Source organism: Schistocerca serialis, chromosome 6 (assembly GCF_023864345.2).
Source record: "Schistocerca serialis cubense isolate TAMUIC-IGC-003099 chromosome 6, iqSchSeri2.2, whole genome shotgun sequence".
Classification (NCBI taxonomy): domain Eukaryota; kingdom Metazoa; phylum Arthropoda; class Insecta; order Orthoptera; family Acrididae; genus Schistocerca; species Schistocerca serialis.
In genome coordinates, this window is record NC_064643.1 from 22899566 (window position 1) to 22919162 (window position 19597).

General features: G+C 39.5%; 1 protein-coding gene across 1 annotated transcript in view; it reads right to left on the reverse strand.

Annotated features, from left to right (window-relative positions):
• Positions 1 to 19597, reverse strand: part of LOC126485158 (GTP 3',8-cyclase-like) — a 293950-nt gene that overhangs the window by 57528 nt on the left and 216825 nt on the right. The gene's annotated exons all lie outside the window — the stretch shown is intronic.

The window sequence follows — 19597 nt, forward strand, 5'->3', positions numbered from 1 at the left end:
GATTACCCAAATGTGAGTGTGGAATTTCCTCTTGCACTGCCTACATGGCAGATGACATCCTTTGTGGAGAAATCTTAACATGAAAGTGAAATAAAAACAGATTGGATAGATGGTGTTGTTGTTGGCATGCAAGTCTTGAAAGATGAGCTAGAGTAAGTATTTAAAGCTGTCTGTTTCATGACATTCCTGGAACATGTTCCAGAATGTGTGTTACACAAATCACAGTGACATAGTTGTGACTCTATAAACTTGAATCAATATGTTTTTGTAATGAAAAAGAAACAGAAGGCACAATACCTGCGGAAATAGGAAATTTTTTTGTGCGATTTTACTGTATGAATGTTTTTTACAGTTTTTCAGCTCAATAATTAAGGAGGTATTGATACAAGGCTTTGCCAAAAATCCATCTGTCACCTACAAATCCAGCCCAGTCACTGGCATTCCCTACCCCACAATATGACTGGGCCACAATGAAAGCAGCCACATCATTGTCAAATTCACTGAAACTACTGCATAGCAATTTGCTTGAGTATGGCTGCTGTTGTGGTCTTCAGTTTGGTTTAAGCACTGTGTCAATACCTTCTCTTCATAGCACACGGAGGTCGTTAACTGCGACAGTTTTTACAAATGGCAACAGAACTTTTCCTCTAGTTGCTTGTTTCTCACTGAAAGATGCAAATATTTTAGAATGTAGTGCCCTATGTATATCTGTTAGAATAGCCACAAGGTCTGAAAGTTATTTTCAAATGATTGAGCTCTTCTACAGAGTATTGAAATTCACAGATTCTTCCAACCTGGTCCACCAATGTCTTACATACTCCTCTTCCTCCATGGATTGTTTCCAGTATTTGGAGATGAAACATTAGGCAGCAAAACGTGCCTTATAACCAAAATCTAATGAACATATAATTAAATTAACCAAAGATGTAATGTTGCACTCTCAGGTAAGACTGATCTTGAATGCAAAGCCAAAGTGGAAATTAAATGTACACTGCAACATTCATCTCACTTTTTGTTATTGAAATTATTCACAGTGACATAGGGAGAACTGCGTTTATGTGTTTTATAGAGTCAGATACAAGCTGTGGCACAAGGTGCTATCCGTTATTCTCCTGACTATGATGTCCAGGAATGGTAGTCTTCCCTCTTCTTTGGTCTCCATTGTGAATTTGATTTTGTGGCGTGTGGAGTTCAGATGTACAAAGAAGTCAAGAAGTTTGTCTCTTCCATGAGGCCAGATGACAAGTGTGTTATCCACATAACAGAAGAAGAAGAAGAAGATGGATTTCCATTTGGATGACATCAGGGCCTCTTCTTCGAAGCGCACCATAAACATATTCACAATCTCTGGTCAGAGTGGGCTGCCTATTGCGACACCATCTGTTTGCGGAAGGGAGGTGTGCCACAAGTCAGTGAAGTGGGAAAGTTGACCAAGTAATATGCGTGATGTGTCATACCTCGACCGATATTGAGAACAGAATAAAAAATTCAGAGGCATTACTTTTCAGCACTCCCATGCATATTCTGTATGCAAGAAAAGCTTATAGAGCAGGTTTCTCATTCAGAAATTCTATTTCAGTGTTGGTTGTTTACACGATGACCATGTTAAGCATAATGGAAGAAGGAGAAATGTTTATCAGCATTCCAGATTTGGCAGTTGCAGGCTCATGGTCTGCTGAGACTCTGGTTTATTGTTTCACTATATTGCTGCTTGCATTGCTCAGAATCTCAATTTGTGTGAACATAGAATTGGTAGGTTCAGGAGGGCCATGCTAAATGCCTTGCAGGGCCTCCGTAGTGCCATCCAACTAGCACCTGAGAGGGCAGACAGGTGTTCGCTCATGCGTACATGATCCTGCAGTGAAGTTGTGTACATTTAGTCAGGAAGTGGGCTTGTATACAGTGAGACAAGTATCCACACATACAATGTGATGGCATCTGGAGCAGCACAGATTGTCAAGCCATTAATGCAGCTCTAGAGAGAGTTGAACTGACAGCAGTGCAACTGACAACAATGCCAGACACAGGAATGGCACTGTGTCATCGTATCAGATGAGTCTCGGTTCTGCAACATCGTCACAATTGATGTACTTGTGTGTGGAGGCTCTGATGCTAACAGACCTGGCCAGATTGTACCTGTCATTCTCATGCGGGTCCAGCATGTGATGTGATGGTATGGGGTGCAACTGGATACATGTCACAACCTCTGGTTCACATAGCCAGTAATTTGGACAGCAGCCATTGCATTTGTGTTTTGTTAAGGCCTATCGCTGTGCCCTATTTTCAAGGGCTCCGTGATGTTATCTTTTAACAAGATAATGCAAGACTACACATCACCTGAGCTGTACTGAGCTACCTCGATACAGAGAGTGTTCCACTGTTGCCGCATCCAGCATTTCCTTCAAATCTGTCACCTGTGGAGAACGTCTGTTCACAGGATGCCAAGAGATGGGTATGCCACCAGTCGCCAGCCACCAGCCGCCAGCCACTACAGTTGAAGAACTCTGACATATGACATACAGTTGAGTAGCATGAAATGATGTACCCATGGCTGTAATCCAACCTCGATTTGATATCCAGTGTGATGAGAACTGTTCTGCTGTTCCAGTTTCAATACTGAAATTCATATATTATTTTTATGCTGTCCTAACCAGACTGGACTGTGGTGTCATACAGCATAAAATATCTTACAACGTGTTGAATCAATGATGAGAAGTGTAGAACAGCCAGCAGGGGAAAGATGTTGGCAATGAGACAGCTTTTATGTAGAACAGCAGTACAGTGTTTCACAGTGCATAATGCTTCCGCAGATTGAGAACAAAATGTGTGGTTTGCTTTCATCCATTTTCACAAACATAGCCTTGAAAAATAATGTTGACATTACTGTGCATTTCACTCTGAGGCATATTGCACTCTGAGAATGTTCATCAAATTCAGTTACTTTGTATTATATTTCAGTAACAGTGACATAATAGCAAATTGGACTGTATGAGTTTTTACGGATTTTTTTTCCAGACACACACTACCATTTCTTCAGATTTATTTAATTTGGGTATAAATCCTTTCCAGCATATATGCTGTACACAAAATGTTGAACATAAAATGTAGCTATCTGCTGATTTAACATCTTGCTGAGTATACCGGTACAATATTTTGTTGTAACAAATAGTTCAATGTATTTTACACACTTATAAACTTATTTATACAATTATAGTAATTTATACCATTACATTTATGTTGTACCTTAATGTTCTGGAAGACGATATTATAAGGAACCTCATACTTTTCCTGGATGATAGAGTTGTCTATAATGAATTATTGCCTGAAAAAAATCTGCACAAATTTGAGTCAGATCATAACATTTCAATTTGGTCCAAAGATAGGCAACTGAGTTTAAGTTTTCAGAAATGTAATTTGGAGCACATCACAAAACAAAAAAAAGACAGTATTGTATGACTACATTATTAAAATAATCACAGTTTTAATTGGTCAACTAATACAAATATCTGGATGAAATGAAATGGTGACGTAGACTCACTTGTAGGCAAAGCAGAATGCAGACTTCAATTCATTGGTAAGATACTGGAAAATGCAATCAGTCTATAGAGGACATTGCTTACAAAATACTTGTGTGGCCCATTCTAGAATATTGCTTAAGTACGACCCATAACAAATAAGGCTAATGGCAGACATTGAATGTATACAAAATAGTGTAGCATGATTGATCATAGATTTATTTGATGCATGGGAGAGCATCAAGAAGCTACTAAAAATTGGAAATGCCAGACAAGTGAAGATAGATGCCAAATATATGACAAAACCTAACTTATGAAATTTCAGGAACCTGTATTAAGTGAGGTATTTAGGGATTATACAATAACCGCATATGTATCACTCCTATAGGGACCATGAAGGCAAGATTAATTACAGCATGCACAGAACCATTTAAAGAATCATTCTTCCCACACTCCACATGAGCATTGAATGGGGAAAAACCGTAATGTGTGGTACAACAATGTACTTTGTCGTACAACCCACAGTGGTTTATACAGTGTGCATGGAGACATGGAATGAGTTGACAGTAGATGGGTAATGGTTCATATTGATTCCCATTTCCCTGTTGCAGTAGGTGATCTTATGCCTCTAATTATTTTTTCGTTGCTATCTTAACTTGCATTCTTCACTTCAGTTTATTTACCCTTCATATCTCTTGGTATTAGGGCAAATGTACAGTTAACTTTTAAGGAATTTGTATTTTCAATTTATCAACTGGAGTTTTGTTTCATATGCAGCAGCAATGTTACAAATTATTTGTTTCAGTTTCTTTAGAATAATTTGCTGTTTCACAGGTGCCTTGAAGGAAATGAAAGATCTCAAAAGTGTCTTAATGACAAACGATGGCCTCATGTTGACAAGACAGCTGGTTGCCTTGCAGAGGGCAGGGCTTGACGGTCTGAACATCAGCTTAGACACCCTGCAGACCCGACGCTACAACCAGATCATGAGGAGGAAAGGCTGGGAGCGTGTCATGGCTGGCATAGATCTAGCCTTGCAACTTGAATACAACCCTGTGAAGGTATTACTAGTGCAGCTGTCATCGCATGCAGACTTTCATAAGCAAAAGATATAAATCTGTTGTTAAGAATATCAATACAATAATCACCATTTTAAAGCAGTACGCCCTCACCCTCACCCCCATCCCTGCTCCCACCCTCACCCCTGTCTCCACACTGCAGCTGTAAGTGAAGGAAGGTATATTAAGACAGAAGAAGTAAATTTTAGCTGACGATGCTAACAGTTTCATAGTTTATACAACTTAAAAAAGTATGCCTTGCAAGTTTACCAATTAAATATCTTATATTTTCCTCCCAGGAGAGTCTTATGAGACTCAAGATCTTTACAGTTTCTCTTTTTTTCTTTTGTGTCTTTAGTTTAAAATAAGTTTCCTCTATTGTGGTGTTGATTTGAAAAAAATACTCCATAGTTTGGAAAAATTATTCTTAATTCTGTAGTCACATTTTTGTTGTGTCTAAGTACTACTGGTTTCAGTAGCGAGTACCAGCATCAGTTCATCTTATTATCAAAAATTTCTTTGCAAAATAAAAGCTGACCACTGTGGCCAAGCGGTTCTAGGCACTTCAGTCCGGAACCGTGCTGCTGCTACGGTCGCGGGTTCGAATCCTAACTCAGGCAGGGATGTCCTTAGGTTAGTTAGGTTTAAGTAGTTCTACGTCTGGGGGACTGATGACCTCAGATGTTAAGTCCCATAGTGCTTAGAGCCATTTGAACCATTTTGCAAAATAAAAAGCTTCTGTACAACTGCAAACTAGACATACCATTTTCAGGGTGCAGTTCACATCTATTGAAAGCACAACAGTGACCTTTACTTTTAGTAGATAAGACACCTACTGGGGTAAGAGACTAGATGACTGCACACAAGAAGTTGTCATTTATTCCATATGTAGCTACCATGCAGACTCATATTTTGTATTAGTTTGTCCTTACTCTTCCAAAAGGTTAAACCTTGTCTCTGCAGCCACAGCTTCCTCTCTCCAGCAGTTGTCTTCATCTCCATGCGTGATGAAAATACCATTCATTGATCATATTGTTTAAGTAGGATGTTCTCAGTCATCCCCTTGTTTTCTTACCTACAATCTTGCCTTCAGAAATGTTTGTTAAAAGATTATCATCTCCAGTTAAGTGTCCAGTGTATTTTGCTTTGCCCTGGATTATAACTTTCTTCTCTCCTATTTCCTTTGATTTTTCTGTCAATGCAGCTAGTTCTTGTATTTCTCCTCCAGAACCACATTTCAGCAGGTTTGAGGCGAGCTTCCTTTGGCTTTTCTATTGTACAGATTTTGCATCTGTGTGTCAGAACACTCCACACAAAGGTCTTTACAAATATTTTCTTAATGTGGAAGCTGATATGTTTATTCAGTTGCAGCTTCTTCTTATTTTGGAAGGAACTCTTCACCTGTGCTATTCTTTTCTTGAATGCTTTGAAATATTGATTGTTTTCTTGCAAAATGCTACTGAGATACTGAATTTCAGTTCCTTTCTTGAGTTGCTCATTGCCTGTTCTTGTGTCAGTTCTACCTCCACCTCCTTTCTTGTCCGTAGCCATAACTTTTGTCTTCTTTGTATTCATTTTTAGCTTTAGTTTTACCACTTCTTGATTTAAGGCCTGAAACATTTTATTTAGTTCCTACTTTGATTTACTATTGTGATGTCATCAATCTGCAGTGTATATGCATGCAATTAAATTTCCATATCGACATCATGCTCCAAAAACCACCTAACTGTGTGTGGCAGGGGGTACGTCTCATGCCACCAACTGATCCCCTCTGCCTTGTTCCACTTGTGAACAGTGCTTGGGAAGAATGACTGTCAGTACGCTTCTGTATTATCTCTAACTTCTCAAATTTTCTTCTCGTGATCATTTCGTGAATTGTATATGAGAGAAACTATTATGTTGTCAGACTCTTCTCAGAAACTACTCTCTCAAAATTTGGGTAGTAAATCTTTCCGTGATGCACAACTGCTCTCTTATGGCATCTACCACTGGAGTTTGCTGAGCATCTCTGTAATGATCTCACAGTGACTAAATGATCCTGTGACAAAACACTCCGCACTTCATTGGATCTTCTTTCTCTCTTCTGTCAGTCCTACTGGGTAAGGACATGGGGGTAATTTACATTCACTTAAGATTCTTCCTGAGAATCTTAGTCTGGCATCTGCTTTTCTATTGCTGTTTTATGTCGTCATTCCACTTTAAGGTTGCTCTGGATAGTTACTTCTAGATATTTTATGGTAGATTCTGTTTCCAGCAATTTGTCATTAATAGTGTAGTTGTACAGTATTGGATTTCTTTTCCTGTGTGTGTGTGTGTGTGTGTGTGTGTGATATGTTACATTTATTTATGTGCAGGGTCAACTGCCAGAGCCTGCATCATTCACCAATCCTCTGCAGGTCATTGTGCTAATTGATACTGCCATCTGTTGTTGCTACTTTCTGATGGACAAGTGTAGTACCTGTGAACAATATTAAGGAGCCTCTGACACTTTCTACTGGATCATTTATATACATTGTAAATGTAATGATCCTATCACATTTCCTTGGCGTATTCCAGAAATTACCTTTTGATTCTGGTCATCTTTTCTTTGTTGTTGTTATTACTTCCTTGATGAACATATTAAGGAAGTAAGGTGATAGAAGGCACCCGTCTCTCACTGCCCTTCTGGTTTTCCTTCTTTCATATCCGGTTCAGTACTCTGACTTTTGTATATACTCAAAATTAATCATCTGTCCTTCCACTTTGGACATTATTTTAAGGAATGATGATATAATGGTAATCTGTTTATTAAACAATATTTTAACGATACACTATGCTTTCTGATCATATAGTGGCTTGATGATGGAATTTGATACTGAAATTAGTAATCATTAGACAAAATAAAAGTGAAGCTATAATAAAAGAAAGTAATATTTTGGATCATGTCAGTTGTTGTTCCAAACAACAGCACGTCAGGAATAGGTTCGAATGCCTCTGAGCACTATGCGACTTCTGAGGTAATCAGTCGCCTAGAACTTAGAACTAATTAAACCTAACTAACCTAAGGACATCACACACATCCATGCCCGAGGCAGGATTCAAACCTGCGAACGTAGTGGTCACTCGGTTTCAGACTGTAGCGCCTAGAACCGCACGGCCACTATGGCTGTCCAGGAATAAGTACTAAATTATTTGTCCACTGATGACCTCACAGCTTAGAACACTAAAACACAAATGTTAATTGTTTGTTATGTGCCTTGGTAGAGTTTACAACTGTTTACAGTTCACGATTGGTTGTTGGAGATTGGGCGTTACTCACATAGTGTATTTAGTGCACAGTGCAGAAAAAGGCAGTGTCCAGAAAAGTAAAAAAGTGTAAAGCCAAATGTTTCATGACGGGATGTTGTGTCACCATACTTGGAAGACAATTATAGCCAAAGACAGATATTTAAAAGAAACTGGCTCATTTGAGCTGCGGAGACCTAGTCGAGGATTCTCAGTGGATGATTGTTAGCACAGTAGAATTTATAAAGAGACAATGTCAGTTCATGTGAGGGAAGGTTGGTTGGTAAGTACCTATCAGCTTTCTGATAAAACTCACAATTTGAAGAATACACATCAAGGAAAAGGTAGAAGTCCAACAGTGTCAAATCTAGACAATAATGTCTATCATCCAACAGTTTTGCAAAATCCCCAGTTGTACTTACTTTACTTACTTACTTACTTACTTACTAACTTACTCAGATTTACTGTGTACCATACAAGGAACTGGTTTCACAGAGTTCACTCGATCAGCTGCCAAGTTCTCACCTTCCTCCAAGTTTGTGTCCATGCATTGAAGATTCATTGCAAAAGTTCCAGGTGTTAACAGGTCTTCCTGTACATCTGTATCTGTCCATTGATTTCCACAACAGTGTTGATTTTGGGATTCTTCCACCTTACATGCGTAGAACATAACCTGCAATCTTCAGTCTTCTTTCAACATTAAGTTTGTGCAGGCTGTGTAGACCTCGTATTCTCAGCACTTCATCGTTTGTAACTTGGTTGGGTTAACATCTTCAGAATTCATCTATAGCATTGTTGGTGAAAAATATGGAGACTGTGTGCTGATTTTACTGACATTTTCCAAGTCTCACACATATAAACGATAAAGGAGTACAGTCAAAGCTTTGTTGACATATTACAGACCTAATTGCCATATGGACCGATTTTCCAGTTCTGCTGGTGATTTCTGCATCTGTGACCTCATTATTACATATAAAGCTACCGAGATATGGCAATCTGTCAACATCTTGTAATATCTTCTATTGCACTGTAATCGGGGAAGAGACGAGTAATTTCCACTTACTTTGCACATTCTGTTTGCCTTATCTCTATTAATTTCCAGCCCTACACAATAAGGCATTTAATGAGAAAGCAGATAAAAATTAACTTGATGCCTTCCAAGAAGACGGTCTCTACTAAGTCTCTACTCCTTCAAGTCTGACTATGTAAGTGTAGACCAGAGATGGTTTAAATTCAGAGAAATAGTATCGACATCAATTAAGAGATATATACCAAATAAATTGAAAGGATACCAAATAAATTAAAAGGGTGGTGCACAAAATATGTCAAAACTCAGCTGCAGAAGCAATGAAAAACAGCATGTCAAAATTTAAAAGAATGCAAAATCTCCAAGATTAGCAATGTTTTACTGAAGCTCGAAACTTAGGGTGGGTTTCAGTGCAAGATGTGTTTAATAGTTCCCATAGTGAAACTTCATTTTGAAATCTGGAAGAAAATCCAAAGAGGTTCACGTTGAATGTGTAGTACACCAATGTCAAGACACAACCAATACCATCACTGTGCAATAGCTGTGGTAATGTTACTGATGGCAGTGCTACTAAAGCAGGGTTACTAAACACGGATTTCTGAAATTTCTTCACCAAAGACAACAAAGTAAATATTGCAGTATTCAAATCAAGAACAACTGCAACTGTGAGTAACTTAGTAGTAGCTCTCCTCAGTGTCATAAAGCAATTATGTTTCTTTCAGAGAATGCTGATACAATAGCTCCATTAGAAATCATATATAGCCGCTCATTTGATAAAGATCCATACCTAGAGACTGAAAAGTTGCTCAGGTCACACCAATGCTCAAGAAAGAAAAGAGGAGTAATCTACTAAATAACAGACTCATATCACTAATGTTGATTTGCATTAGGATTTTGGAACATATATTGTGTTTGAATATTTTGAATTATCTGAAAGATAATGATTCATTGATAAATAGCCAAGATAGATTCAGAAATATCGACCTTTTAAAGCACAGCTAGCTCTTTAGTCACACAAAGTAATAAGTGCTGTCGACTGGGGATCTCAAATTGATTCCATATTTGTAGATTTCCAGAAGACTTTTTGGAACAGTTCCTCACAAGCATTTTCTAATCATATTGTGTGCCTATGGTGTATTGTCTCAGTTGTGCAACTGGATGTGTGGTTTCCTGTCAGAAAGGTCACAGTTCATATTAATTGATGGAAAATCGTCAAGTAAAACAGAAGTGATATCTGACATTCCTCAAGGAAGTGTTATAGACCACCTGCTGTTGCTGATATTCATTAACAATTTAAGAGAGAATCTGAGCAGTCCTCTTAGATGATGCTATCATTTACAGTCTTGCAAATCATTTACTGTCTTGTAAAGCGATCAGATGATCAAAATGAACTGCAAAATGATTTAGGCTACCTATCCATATGATGCAAAAAGTGGTAACTGACCTTAAATAATAAAAATTGTTATGTCATCCGCATGAGTAGTAAAAGGCATCTACTAAATTTTGGTTACACAATAATTCACGCAGATCTAAAGGCTGTGAAGTCTACTGAATACTTAGGAATTACATTTACAAATAACTTAAATTGGAATGCTCACATAGATAATGCGGTGGGAAAGCAAACAAAAGACTGTGATTTAATAGTAAAACATTTAGAAGATTAGGATTACTAAAGAGACTATCTACAACTATACTTGTCAGTCCTCTTTTGGAGTATTCTGCATGGTGTGGGATCCTTACCAGATAGGACTGACAGAGGACATCATTTAAAAGTTCAAAGAAGGGCAGCTCATTTTGTATTATTAGCAAACAGGAAAGTGCATGCCACAGATATCGCATGTGAATTAGGGTGGCAGTCAATAAAGCAAAAGCATTTTGCTGGAGCAGGTTCTTAAAATTTCAATCATCAACTTTCTTTGTTTGGCACGGCACTTGGAGGGCGACGGTTCAGTCTTCACCCATCTGTCTCTTTTGTCCCATGTCCTGATTATTTTCTCCTCATGCCTCACTCCTGTCTTTACTTTGAACAGTTCATAGATCTCTCCCATGAACTTCACTTTCGATATTGCATTTTTCATGTTTCTTGTCATATTAACATCAAAGATAATGATAATGTGCAAGAATAATGTAAGGCTAGCATCTTTTTAGTCACATATTTCTGCTGATACAGCTTATATTGTACACCTGGAAATACAATGTCAATTTTGTTCCGATGACAACGTATGTCACCTGGGAGTAGTAGATGTACTGGCAATGGTTTCAGTGTCATCCGCCAACAGATAGTGTAATGGCATAGCTATCAGAGTGCTATATGTGTCTACCCTTTAATAGGAAATGCTCACAGCCAGTGTGATGCAGACATGTGAAGCAAGCAGGCAACCATGCCAGGAAGGCACACTCGTGATTCTTATAGCCAACGAGTCAGTTTAAAAAGGGGTAAAATTGTGGGCTTCCGAGTGGCAGGATGGTCCTTTCGGGGGAATTTCCACACAAGTTGGATGTGCTGCATCAGTTATGCAACGCTGCTAGTATCAGTAGTCACGTAAACATTCTCACACACGTAATCGAGGTTCTGGACATCCACACAGCACAGATGCTCACTAGGATTGTTGTACTGAAAGGGCAGCAGTTGCAGATCGTACGGCTACCACAGCACAGATAAAAGGTCTTGTGAGCCCCAGATGTGTCAACACAAACTGTTGCGAAGCAGTTATTGCCAGTTGCGTTACGGACGTGCACACATCTATCCTGTCTTCCAATCGTGCCTCAGCACTGACATGCATGGTTCGAGTGGTGCCATTAGAGGATCTCTTTGAGGATGGCATGGCACGCCATGGTTGTAAGTGATGAAAGCAGATTCCGCTCACACACAAGTGATGGTCGTATCAGCAAATGACATAAATCTGGTGAGCACTCTCTTGTAGAGTGCATTTGCCCAAGATACAGTGGCCCCACCCCAGGCCTTATGGTCTGTGGTGCGATAAACTACAACTCTCATTCATCTGTGGTGTTTCTGCACTTGGTACATGCAGAATGATGTTACACCTGTTATTTTTGCATTCTTGTAACTGGAAGGTAATGTACTGTTCCAACAGTATAGTGAGGACCCACACGCTGCCCATGAAACTCAGTGTTCTCAGAAAGATGAGCAGTGACTTCCCGGGCCAGCATGTTCTACGAGTTTGTCTCCAACTGAGCACATGTGGGAACATGGGATGAGAAGTGACTCATGCAACTTGTCAACCAACAACTCTTACATAACTATCTGAACAGAGTGAGCATGTGTGACATAATTTATCTCAGGACAGTTTTTGCCATCTGTACTATCGACTGAATGCCGTAGTCAGTGCCTGCATTGTCACCAGTGAGGGCTACACCACGTACTAATGTGTGTGTTTTGGCACGGGTCGATACATGCTAGCTGAGAAGCATTTGCAGTATTGATCTGTAAATGTGATCATTTCATGTACTCCATATGCACTGTTGCAACATTAAATCTAGAGTGAATTTTCTTCTGGCAGTGGGCACAGACTTTTACCTCACAACTTTGATACATTTTACTTTTTCTTTTTCTTAGTCTTTATCCCCTGCTATCACAGTCTCAGCATGTTAATGTGGATTTGGCAGTATTAGTGGTAAATTGTGGCCAGATGCCCTTTCCATGCCACCTCCCCCCCCCCACCTCCCCCCCCTTCCAACCCACACCAGAGTGAAAGTTATGTACCCTGTATCTGTATGTATCTAATATTATCGTGTGTGAAAGTGTGAGAATGTTTTCAAAATGTTTGAGGATCATGTAACTGATGTGGGGTGTGCATACCAGTCTGCTATTCATCTAGTCGGATGTGGACAACAGCCTAAAAACCATGTCCACACTGGCTCTAGCTGCATGCTAACGTTGGCATCTACCCAGGAGTATTACAATTTCGATAGAGTACAGTAGAGTTTTAATGATTTATACAATACTTTTATGTCATGAATTTTAGAGAATTGATTGAAGATGTCTTTCTGCTGTTGTTTAATTTATGATATAGCCGCAACAGAAAATCCAACAGAATATGTTAATTATTCTGGTCTTGTTCATTTCTGTATTTGTTCTGTGTTAAAGTAATTGTTCAGATGCATACAACATAAAAGTAAAAGTAAGGTCTATGATGACAGGCAGTGACTGGGCTGTTGTCCTGACAGCAGGTAGGGTGCAGCCTTTGTTCACTGTGGCACTAGGAGGGAGAGGGTTAATGGCCTATCACCCCAGCTTCCTTTTACCCCTGGGAAATATCCCCAGGAGTCACCTGATAGCTGGTTGGCGTCACCTGGGGGCCATCCTGCAGTCACTGGAACAAGGAAAATTCCCCACCTTTTATGTTTTATGGGGAATCGAGCCCAGGACCTCCTGATTGGAGTCTAGTGCGCTACCCACTAGACCTCCACAACCACCGTGCTTATGGGATATGAAATGTCTGCATCTATATGACTACTCTGCATTTCACAGCTCAGTGCCTGACAGAGGATTTATCAAACCACTTCCATACTGTTTCTCTACCGTTCCACTCTTGAACAATGTGTGGGGAAAAGTAACACTTAAATCGCTCTGTGTGATCTCTGATTTCTTGTGTTTTATTATAACGATCATTTTTCCCTATGAAGGTGAGTGCTATGAAAATTAAAATGTTTTTGCATTTGGAGGATGAAGTTGGAGACTGGAATTTTGTGAAAAGATCTTGCCACAGCAAAAAAGTATTTCTTTTTGTGATTACCATCTCAACTCGCATATCATGTCTGTGACTCTCTCTCTCCTAATATTTTACAATAATACAGACTGAGCTGCCCTCATTTTGACTTTGATTTCCTCCATCATTCGTATCCCATGGTGTACTTGTGCATTGTCATCTTGAAACACAACCAATGATCATCCAAATGTCGACTATATGACAGGACAGTAGGTTCGAGGATCCTATCATCATATTGCACAGCCCTCAAATAGCCTTATTAGAAATGAGATGTGTCAGACATCTGTATACCATACTGGCCCAAAACATGACCGATCCATCTGCCTGCTAAACTTAAAAGACTGGACTGCAGGTCTGAAACACATTTTTCACTGGAGCGGACACAAATGAACAAGAATTATCTATGGCTCTGAACAGTAGCTGAGCACAAGCAGACACCATTCTGTTGCATTTGGTTAGCATTCACAGGTGTTCACTCATGTTCTGCCCATTATCAGTCCTTTGATGAACTGTCAAACGAAGTCTCCATCATCTCTGCATTGGTGAGAGCAGGAGAGAAAGAGCTAAATTCTGGTGTTTCATCAGTGAACTTTTGTCTTCAACTCAAGATCTTTGAGCAGCAGAATGGTCTGAAGAGAATGTAATGTTTCTGATAACAGAATAGATGCTCGTGAATTCCAAGATGTCCACGCCATAAATGCCAAATAAAAAGAAATACAATTGACAGAGAGTTTCCGAGGTACTGGGAACATGAGAAAGATGATAATTACATTAGATACTTTCATCAGCCAGGAATGGAGTGAATAAGCACGAGCTTTGTATTTGTTTTTATTAAAAAAAGAACAGCACAACAAAGTTCCTTGAAAGTAAACATGTACAAAAATGTATCTATCATGCTGATTAAAATTATGTACATACCCCACACGAGCTTTGTATTTGTTTTTATTAAAAAAGAACAGCACAACAAAGTTCCTTGAAAGTAAACATGTACAAAAATGTATCTATCATGCTGATTAAAATTACGTACATACCCCACAAGCCACCTTAGTAATTTCTTGTCCTGTTCCACTGACAAATAGTGCTAGGAAAAGCAATAGTCTATATGCCTCTGTACAAGCCCTAATTTCTCTTGTCCTTGTGGCCTTTACATTAATTGTAAATTGGTGGCTGTAGGATCATCCTGCAGTCAACCTCAAGTACGAGGTACCTAAATAGTTAAATAGTGTTTTGTGAAATGAATATCATCTTCCCTCCAGGGGTTCCTATTTGAGTTCATGAAGCATCTCTATAATACTTATGTGCTGATCAAACTTACTGGTGATAAATCTCTGAATTGGTTCAATGTCTTCCTTTAATCCAATGTCATGCAGATCCCAAACACTCAAGCGATGCTAAAGAATGGGTCACACTAGTGTTGTGTCCTTTACAGATAAGCTACACTTTCCTAAAATTCTTGCAATAAACCTATTTGGCCATTTGCCTTCCCTACAACCAATTTTGCTTGTTTCATGTCTTACTGCTTTGCAACATTATGCCTAGGTATTTAATTGACGTGACTGTCAAGCAGCATACTACTGATGCTGTATTCAAACATCATGGGATATTTTTTCCTTCTCATCTGCATTAACCTACATTTTTTTTATATTTACAGTAAGCTTCCATTCATCTCACCAATCACAAATTTTGTCTAAGTCATCTTATATCCTCCTATAGTCACTCAATGGCGACATTTGCTCATACACAATAGCGTCATCAGCAAACAGCCTCATAGTGCTGGCCACATTGGCTGTCAGATCCTTAATGTACACTTATTAGCCAAAACATTATGACCACTGCCCACTGCAAGTTGGATGCTGCCTGGTGGCATTGCGGGCATGTGATGCGGTAACAAAAATATGTAAATAGAGCAGAGGGGGGTGGGGGCTCACTTAGGTAAGATATGGGCTGCAAATGGGGAAATCAGTTGAGATAAGTGATTTTGATATATGGCAGATTATTATTATGCTAAGCCTGTGACACACATCTCAAAAGCGGCAATGCTGGTCAAATGTTCATGTGCTATCTATCACTAGGTGCTAAATGGTTAGACATCCATGACTCTTCACAGTACTTGGGGTTTGGCGGCATGTCTGGCTGCAATGTAGGATAGACGGTGATTTGTAGCAACTCTGCTGAAAGAGCACAATGCTAGTGCACGCACAAGTGTTCCATAGCACACTGTTCATTGTAAATTCTGGAACACGGATCTCCGCAGCAGACCACTCCTACATGTTCACATGTCTACCCAACAACATCATCAGTTGTGATTGCAGTGGGCACAGGACCATTCGGATTAAACCATCAATCAATGGAAATGTTGGCTCTTTGGGTGAATCCCATTTTTGCTACACTAGGTTGATAGGTGTCTCCACAAAAACCATCATTGAGGTGAATGGCAGCTCCAAATGTGCAGCACACCACGGATGCTGGCTGGTGGGAGCAGCATTATGCTTGGGAGACATTCTCCTGCACTTGCATGTAGTAATCAAAGACATGCCGACAGCTGTGAATCACCTGTGTCCCTTCATGCTTGATGTCTTCCCCGACAGTGATGTCATCTTTCAGCAGTGTAATACTGCCTGCACCAGTCGAGCCAGGAAGACGAAAGTTTGAAGGTCAGGTTGACAAAACAGATTTTTAATACTCTTGGTAACAACCTTTAAGTTTCTGACGTAGTTCAGGGGAATGACAAAGGGATCTTTGACAGGCTGGATTAAATCTAGGCGGCGTCTCAGACCGACCAGAGTAACAACTTTAAAGGCTTCTACACTGAGCAAATACAACGGGCTGTTGGAGGAAGAATGCAAAGGCAGCTTCTAGTAATGTGCAATTGCTATTCTGCATGGTCTTTAATGGCCACTATCAAATTTTAAAAAATTAAGAATAACAATAACACAGTACACAACAGGAAGGGTACAGCAGACTTTCCCTGATGGTTCCTTACATTATCTTTCCTTGATTTTTTTTTTTTAATGATAATGTTTCTAAGTCTTTCCTGGTTTCCATTGAAAGGTTTGGATTGTTTCAAAGATTAATTTACACATTTTTTAATATTTTAATGTATTCTAGGACAGGAACTCAAAGAGCACAAGTATAAAAAAACTGCATGTAGGACATTCATGTAAAGCTTCCCATTTTTAACTGCAAGGTAATGGCAATCTATTTTGTTACAAGAAAATGAATTGGGACTTAGTTCTCCAGAGCTGATACTATTATAAGGAGTTGTGATGGAAGAACATGAGTTCCAAACAATGGATGCCTTGGATCTGTTTGCTGCTGCTTCTTTTTAATCTCTGCTGCTAATCCCATGAGTGAAAGATCTCTACCAATGAAAAAGTAGATTTGAATGACATTAAGTTTCTTCTCTTGTCAATAGTTGTTTCTACTGAAGAGAAATGAGTCTGGTCATCTTTGTCCATTTGCAGTAATTCAAAGGTGTCGTAGCACCTGACATGTATGCTTGAAAATAACAAACGATCAAAAATGTAATTAACAGAAGTATTGACAGCAGTAAGCTGTATTTATCACATTCAAAAAGTTTGTAATAGCTGTGGACCCTTGTTTTATCATGTCAATCCATTTGTGCCAATGGCTAACAGAGTACCATTCACCATCATGTCAAGTGGCAATAACAGTTTGCTTGCATCATAAATATTGAGTGTCAAAAGATAATTCTAACAATATGAAATAGGACAGATTGCTACTCACCAGTTAGAGCAGGCAATGGGCAGCAGACAAGCATACTGAAAAAAAAAGAAACTGTCAGGTACTATATACTCAAAAAAACACTTAGGTACTGAAGGAATTATCGAAATACCAAATAGGGCTGAAATCAGTAAATGTGACATACATGTGAAGACAGAAAAATAATTACAGTTTCAGAAAAAACTGGATGATTTATTCAAGAGAAAGAACATCACAAATTGGATGAGATGGTCCACCTCTGGCCCTTATACAAGCTTGGCTCTGGCTGATAGAGTTGTTGGCTGTCCAACAGAGGGACATCATGAAAAATTCTATTCAAATGTCACTGTAGATAGTCAAAATCCCGAGGTGGTCTAACGGCCCTGCCCATAATGCTCCTTACATTCTCAATTGGGGAGAGATCCAGCAACTTTGCTGGCCAAGGTAGGGTTTGGCAAGCATGAGGACAAGCTGTGTGCAGACAGGCATTATCTTGCTGAAATGTAAGCAATGTATGGCTTGCCAAGAAGGGAAACAAAATAGGATGTACAGTATTGTCAACAGACAACTATGCTGTAGGGGTGACATCCATGTCACCCTTACAGCATAGTTGTCTGTTGACCAAAAGTGATCTGTTACGAAAAGAAATCGCACCCCAGATCATCAGTCCTGGTAGTTGGACCATATGGGATGTGGCATTCACGGTGGTATCCCACCGTCTGGGGCGTCTTCAGACGCATCTGTGATGATCATTGAGGCTCAGTTCATAGTGGGACTCATCACTGAAGCCAATTATATTCCAGTCAATGCAATTCCAGACCAGGGACGTGCCTGGGGACACACCAGATAGCAGTGCGATACCAACCCGGCTGCTGGCTGCCATACAGCCAAACGAGGACTGATGGTCTACTGTGCCATTTCTTTTCATAACAGGACCTCTTTGGTTGTCATCTGTGTCACCATTACAACACAGACATCTGTTGACGATATTATAAACCCCATTTTGTTTCTCGTCATAACAAGCCATCATTTGCTTACATTTCAGCAAGATAATGCCTGCCCACACACAATTTGTCTTCATACTTGCCACACCTTATCTTCGCCAGCTAGGTCACGGGATCTCTCCCCAACTGAGTATGTCTGCGGCATTATGGGCAGGGCCACCCAACCAGCTCATGATTTAGACAATACAATGTGCCACTTGGATAGAATTTGGCTTGATGTCCCTCAGTAGGACATCCAACAAATCTATCAATGACAAACTTGCTCAAGAGTCAGAGGTGGACCAACTTGCTCAATTTGTGAAGCTCTTTCTCTTGAATAAATCATTCAATTTTTCTGACATTGTAATTTTTATTTTATTTATTTATTTATTTATTTTTTTTTTTTTTTGTCTGTGCACGTACATCACATCTACATATTTCCATCCCACACAGACAATTCTTTCATGCTGCATAATGTTTATTTTCATCTTACGAGTGTAATCTAATGGACAGAGCCCACCTCAGCATAGGGAGTCTCTGCTGGTTGGGAGTGTGGAGGTGGACAGACAGAGAGAAGTGTACTAGGGGGACGTAATAGTGTGTGAGGTTGGAATGGGAGCAGGGGAGGGCATTGAGGTGTGGGGCCACAGGAACGAAGCCTAGAAACTCTAGCTGCGACATATTCTTCACTCCTGTAAACCCCGTTACCTAAACCTTTGCTAGTCTCTCTGTCTCACATATCTAGGCCTTTACCTGCTCCCACCCCGGCCTCACACCACCACACCTGCTAGATGAGGACTGTCCCATACTTTCTAATATCTAAAAATCTTCCTTCAATGTGCCAGTCTGCCACTCAGTGTCTCCTCTAGGTGGGGAGCAGAAAGCTATCCTATTCCATATTATTGTTATTCCATCCCAGATATCCCAATGCTTAAAAATTAATTTTAGGCTTGCCGTAAAGTATTACACAAACACTAATTGGTTATTTTTTCTGATATTCAAATTATATTTTGCTCTCATTTTTGTCCCTTTATCTAATCAACTTTGCATTGTGACATTTCTGACGAAAGTATGAGTTATTCAGAAATTAGGTAAAAAGTAGTGAATTCTTCCTTTGAATCACTCTCACTTTGTCTCAGGCACGAGCAAATGTGTGTACCTGTATATGCATTTAGCTGTATCAAATTATCTTCCCCAACACACAAAATGGGGGTCATTATTCAATTTATCTTGAAAGTATGTGTGAAATGCACTTTCCACAAAAATGCTCAGATGCATAATTCTCAAAATATGTGTT